Source organism: Limulus polyphemus, unplaced genomic scaffold, assembly GCF_000517525.1.
Source record: "Limulus polyphemus unplaced genomic scaffold, Limulus_polyphemus-2.1.2 Scaffold3619, whole genome shotgun sequence".
NCBI lineage: Eukaryota > Metazoa > Arthropoda > Merostomata > Xiphosura > Limulidae > Limulus > Limulus polyphemus.
This window is the reverse complement of record NW_013669229.1, coordinates 93,209-99,622: the sequence shown is the minus strand read 5'-3', so window position 1 is coordinate 99,622 and position 6,414 is coordinate 93,209. Positions and strand designations below refer to the sequence as shown.

Below are 6,414 nucleotides of genomic sequence, written 5' to 3'. Positions count from 1 at the left end.
AACTACAGGATAAACTAACCCTACTTTTCAAAATCCATCAAGATAATATCTAATCTCAAATTACACAGTTATCATACAATATCCTTTTCAATATTTTTAATGATCTTGATGAACTCAAATCCTGTCGCACGCGAGTGAAAAAGTCTGTATTAATACGATCACTTACCATTTAAGGTATTATTAATGTTCACGAAATGGATGAGGGGTTAAATAAAATGTTTCTAGTACCGAGTCACGTGACTCCTACTTCACAATTATGGGGGTATGCTTATTAGATAACCAGACCTAAATTACTCTCCAAAAGTAAGATCTATTTTAACCAAATCAATCTGCTCTAGTTTACATGCTACAAAATTAATATCTCGGCTATTCTGAGAGAGATATTGCAAGCCAGTTTTATAACGTGCACTTCATTTTCTAAGTTTCACAGCTGGATAGGGTTTAACTGTGGAGTAAACTTCACGGGTTTAAATTTATTAACACCTATTATTAGGACAAGTTTTAATCTATTTGGCCGCTATACACTTAAATGTGCTTTTCTACCTGCCACAAGATTGGTCTCGATGTTAGCAGTACATATAAAACAACGAGCGGGCGCAAAGCCAGTTCTGTACGAGACAATCATCCTTATCGATTTCACCATGGGAACGGACCACCTTCTACTTGAGGCGACGTGACGTAGTCATTTTGAAGCAGCTCTTTGCGAAACTGACATCGAAATAAAAGAAGAAAAAAACAAACAGACATTGTATTTATAGACTGTGGAACTAGACACACGTGCTACCTTTATTTATTTATTGCCTTTATGTATATATATTATTCTACATATTCAAATTATGGATTTTTTCTCAAGCATTAATATCATTTATACAATTACTTTTTGTTAAGGTGTTTATTTTTTTTTATCTGAAAATAAGTGGCAATCACCAAAATTCCTTGCCTTTACTAAAATACTTCCACTCAAGAAAATATGTACGTACACCCGTGGATGGGAAGACATTCAATAAAGATGGGGAAGGGCAGAAACATATGCGAACATTTTTACAATGCTTTCAGATGCTCCTGTTACTTCTACACGAATCATATGTTTTCTACACGCTCACATCTGTTTTCGTTTAGTAACCAAATGACAAGAGCTACGTCATCCCACGATTCACGTGACCGGAACTAAATTTTGGTGAATGGGAAAGTTTGTAACTAGTTAAAATATCTGACCTTGGTATACATTTAGCAATCTCTCGTTTGTCACAATAATCTCTATTCACTCAACCGGATATACTGTACCAACAGAAATGTTATGCGTAAAACCTTCACTGGCATTTCTTGCATTAAGCTTGAAAGAAATTTACATGCATAAAAACGATGAGAAGATTGAGACAAAAGTGCGTTTAAAAATACTGTTCAAAATATACTAAAACATACAAGTAAATAAAAAGTTGATGTTCACTTTAGAAACTGTTTATGAGGAGAAAAAAACCCACACACACACACTTATTATTACTGAACCAAGAATTAAATATACACTACTTCGGATAACAGAGATAATGTTAGTTAAGAAAACATCAATATGTTACACACGTGCCAATTTCTCCGGCTGTTGCTCTGGATCGATTAGATCGTGTTCAATTATGACATCAAAGTGGGAGACATTATTACATAGCTTGATTAATCTTTTTGATTAATTAATCATCCATCAAGCTGAGTGCACTGGCTAAAAGCAAAAGTTAATAAGACCCCCCTCTTCTTTAAAGTTTAAATTGCGTTTGTATTGTTTTAGTCTTCAGTTTAGGATTTAACCAATTTTTTTCTTTTACCTTGGCAGCGGTATCCACAAATTCATGGATTAATTATGAACGTTTATACGGATGATTTTTTTCCTTATATTGACCTTCATTATATTACCTTCTTACTCGCTGTGTTTTCAAAATCACGTGCGATCAGATCCATCTCTTCGAGAAACCTTCAAGTGGTTTTTAACTTTTTTTTTAGAGCAGAGCTTCTCAATGTATACCATAAATCTGAACAAATTTACATACCTCCCCATCCCCCCAAAAAAGCAAACAATGCCTGAAGTTAGGATGACAACATTATCTCCATTATCATCGTGAAGTTTTTGGCTTTTCTTAATATTTCTCATGGAATACATACACAAAATGTAGAGCAAAATATTTAGTTCCTAAAATAAAGCTTACCAAAATACAGAACTAACTAAAAGCAGGGTTCCAAATACCTGCTCAAAAAATTGAGAAATTTACAGTTGCTTAAGCATGTATTAATTTTTTTTTTTTTCAAAATAACTATCATTAAGCCAGCTTGGGTTCATGAAGTAGCACTTCATACTGATGAAGTCATGGATACTCAGGAGAAGAGATCCAACTCTATAACGGACTTCCAAGACTGCCTTTCCAAAGTTTATACCAAGCATATAAAGAAGTGCATTAAGCCATACCAAAAATGAAGATCAAAACGCTTCATGATATTGAACTTTGAAGTCTAAGATAAATGTATCTTAATCACACGCACGTGCTGTTTGTCGACATTTTCATCCTTATTAGGAAATACTTCGAGCACAGGAGTGTGTGTTTGGATGGAAAGAGATGACGTGAAAAACTAACACACAAGCCCAGAAAGAATAAGAAACAGTTTTCAAATAAACAAAAAATGTCATAATTTAATTCATAAAATAAAGAACCAAACGGTTAAAAAGCAAGGAAGAAATAAAATTGCACAACTAACTTAAATAAACGAGCACGATATTTTAATTAAAGTCTAAGTGTTAGAAGGGATTATTTTTAGAAAATTAATGCTCTGTATTGTCGGAGTAGAAAAGATAAGAAGAAAAAAACAAGCTCCCGCAGATCAATACACAACCACAACTTTATCACTAAGGCTTAAAAGTATTGCTTTTACTTCGATTTTACTAACGGTATGAGCAATGCAGTACCTCTTAATAAATCCTTTTACTGTATTAAGTTTTAATCGAAGATGTTTGACACAGAGACTGATTAAAATTGTTACTTTTAATTAAGGAATAAACAGTTAGATGGTAAGTGTTTTGATCAGCGAGTATAAAGAAATACCGTATGTTATTTAAATAGTGATAAAGTATTATAAGCCTTGAATACGTATGTAAAAATCAGAAAAAAGAACCCGTTTTTATAAGTTCTTAGGCAAGTAGTTTTAGATAAATTTATCACTTTACACGGTTGTTTGTACAAGTGTAGCAGAGTGGTTAGCGTGCTCGGGTTGTGAATCAAAGGATTCGTCAAGAAAATGCACTCCGCAATTTGTGTGACACAAGAGAGGTCCAACAGTTCGCGACGGTTATTTGTTGATTAGGCACCCCCTATTAGTTTATCTGTCGAAAATTAAAGACGGCTAAGCGTAGACAGCCATTTGTGTAGCTTTGGACGAAAATATTAAAATAAACAAAACTGCTAATAAAACAAGCAATTACTCGAGAAAGCTGTAACCTCGTTTCTCGAAAATATGAAAACTGCTAAATTTCATTCCTTTCGAACTTTTAACTCTGCACTAAAACGTCAAATTGTTCTCTGCTTATAATGACGTCAAACACGAACTCAGCCCCGCCGCCACGTGTTTCTGAAGAGCAGTAATGAACTTATTTCCTACAACGACAGTCGCAGCTTAGGGACAAATCAATAATGGTGAAATAAGAATCATGATGCTTTCCATACTTAACCGATTGAAATAAAAATAAGTACAAATGTTTGAATGCTGAAGTCCTACGTCTGTAGACATATAGGTAGGTGGCGCCACCTCGTCACATTTAGTTCAGAAAATATTGTAGGGATGGTTACGTATTTCACACCACATTAAATTTTAACAATTCTAAAAATAAATAAAAAGGTTTTATTCTCAGAATTCCAAAGTAAAATTTTTTCATCGAGAGATTTTTTTAATTACATCTATTTGGAATTACTTTTATTATACTTCAGCTTTTACGTTCCAATGTATATTTTTCCTTTCTTCTGTGGAATACTGAATTTTTAAGGTCGTTGGATTATTCACATTATACTCGTTACTAAATAATAGCTAAAATTTATAGGGGCATGCATCATAAACAACAAATATTTCAAAATAAGTTTATCTATTTCAGCTATATCTGAACAAATAATCTTTCTTCAAGGATATACTGCTTGGAAAAGCATCACAAACCAATAAAGTTCACCGGGAGGATAAGGTAAAATGATAACTTACTAGGTTGCTCAGAGGCCGAAGACCGACCTTGGAGGCCGACGTCAGTGTTAGGGTAGCCGCCGAAGTCGAAGAAAGCATAATTAGACACCTATTTGTCTGTTACTGTTAGCTCCTTACGATCACACTTGTTCAACAAAGTTGTTGTCTTTACTGGAAACTAGTTTTCTTTGTATTTTAACAACAGCCATGAAACAACTGCTACCAAATTATCGGTAGTTCATGAATACTTTCGAATCACTGAATGAAGATATTCATTCCTCTACGTATAGATCCGTGAAACCCTTCTTTTTAATTTAAAAAACAAACAAACAAGGTTGCATAAATTGACAGTCCGACTCCAAGTAGTAGAATTACTACAACATGAAAGAAGTATTAAACGTTTTAGGCACGTTCATACAAGGGTAAAATCAGTAATCTCCCCCCAAAAAAAATTGAAAGCGAAAATTAGAGTCACTTCAAGATGCTCAAGAGATTTGATTCATTCCCCTCAGCACGAAACACTTCCTAAATTCCTACTAAATTCCAGTTTAGAAAAGCGGTAGCCATGATCCGTTCTCATCAGCGTCACTACCGATGAGTAGCGCTGTTGCTAGAGCCCGTGTTTTCTTGTATCACGTGACAACTAGGGCAGTCCATTTACACAGATAGGGGGGAAACAAATAATTCGGAGGTGGAAGGAATAACTTTTATAACGTAAAGTGCAGACAATAATTAGTGCAAAGTTGTAAGATTAATACCGCTGGAAAATATATTGGGTGTAATGTTGTGCCCTACTTAAAGTAATTCTAACCTAACCATAATTGCAGAGAATATGTATACTAATACCAAAACGCTTTTATACATACACGTATATACGTACACGTACAATACATATAGTATTACTGCCTTAGGTAAGAGATTTAATTTCGGAAGACGATTCCGTACGGAAGTCCAGATGGTTTGTGACCCCTGGAATTTCTTGCATTTTTCTAAACTAAGAATACAATAATGTGTTGCTTGACATTGGATTGTCCTGTCGTTTCACAGCACATACAGTATAAACATACAACTGGTACTTTATTGTTAGTTGTTGTTTTTATCTTCTGGAGGGGGGTCAACTGACACTCCTTCTCACCCCCGTCTTAGGTGGGATCCAGGATTAACTACGTCCTAATTTTGAACCATATGTTCAATAACGGGGTGGGGGTTAAATTTCCTGTCAAACTGAAAATAATATTTTCCGATAAACAGGATTCGACGTGCCTGAGAAGGTGTTAGCAACACGCTACAGCGATTTTACTCTGAAAAACTGACTGTTTTATTCATCTGTTAAACATGCGTGTACGTACTTTATTGTGATAAAGTTTGTGATGAGTTTATACAAAATTAATACAAACGGTTCAGTGGTTTGTAACGAAACGAACACGAAAAGATCACGCTAGATTTTGAAATATTCTAATGTAGTACTAGGGTTAGTTCTCATACAATATCTATTTCAAAAGTGTCAGCTGTGTTGTTGTTGTTTTTTTCTATTGTTTTATAAAGTAATGCTGTCGTGACGTTAAAATATGTCAAAAGGTATGACAATAAAGATATGACAGAACACCGAGACGTAACAAGACAGGTAACTACTACGCCTGAAGCATTGTCTGTAATATAACGATTAATTTTGTCCTTAAACACCAGACTAGAAGCCTTGATCAATGATATATGTCACACAATGCCCCGAGTACGTTTACTTCAGATAATGAGCTGCTAGAATTCTCTAGTAAAAGCTTGGTTGTCGTGCTTAGAAAACTAGACTACACAAATATGGGACAGTTCGTAGTTAGAAAGTTATATTTTTTTCTTTAACTGGAACATTTTCTACAATCACATACAACGTATGTATACAATAGCGTAAGACCTGGTTAACGTGCCTAAGTAAATAACATAGTGAAATTATAAATGGGTCATTGATGTATATATATTTACACATTTTAAAGATAGTATACAAAACAAGTTTTCATTTTTGATATCCCTCAGCTCCTACCAAACACACATGCAACATCAAAATCAGAGTTATGAAAATGAAATCTTAAAGTTTCAAAACCAAGCTGTTAAATTATCAGCCAATCAGAAGTAAGATGACATGAAAGTATAACGCAAGTTGCCTATGCAACATACAGAAGTTATTACAACATATCAATCTGCATAAAAACTTAAACAACTCGG

The 6,414-nt window shown here is 34.3% G+C and overlaps 1 long non-coding RNA gene across 1 annotated transcript; it reads right to left on the bottom strand.

Moving 5' to 3' along the window:
• Window positions 1–285: 285 nt before the first annotated feature.
• LOC111088365 lies at window positions 286–4,771 on the bottom strand. The gene is made up of 2 exons (XR_002612900.1): window positions 4,222–4,771; window positions 286–708 (listed from the first exon to the last, which is right to left on the bottom strand). It is a non-coding gene; the product is annotated as an uncharacterized LOC111088365 (long non-coding RNA).
• Between the last annotated feature and the right edge of the window lie 1,643 nt (window positions 4,772–6,414).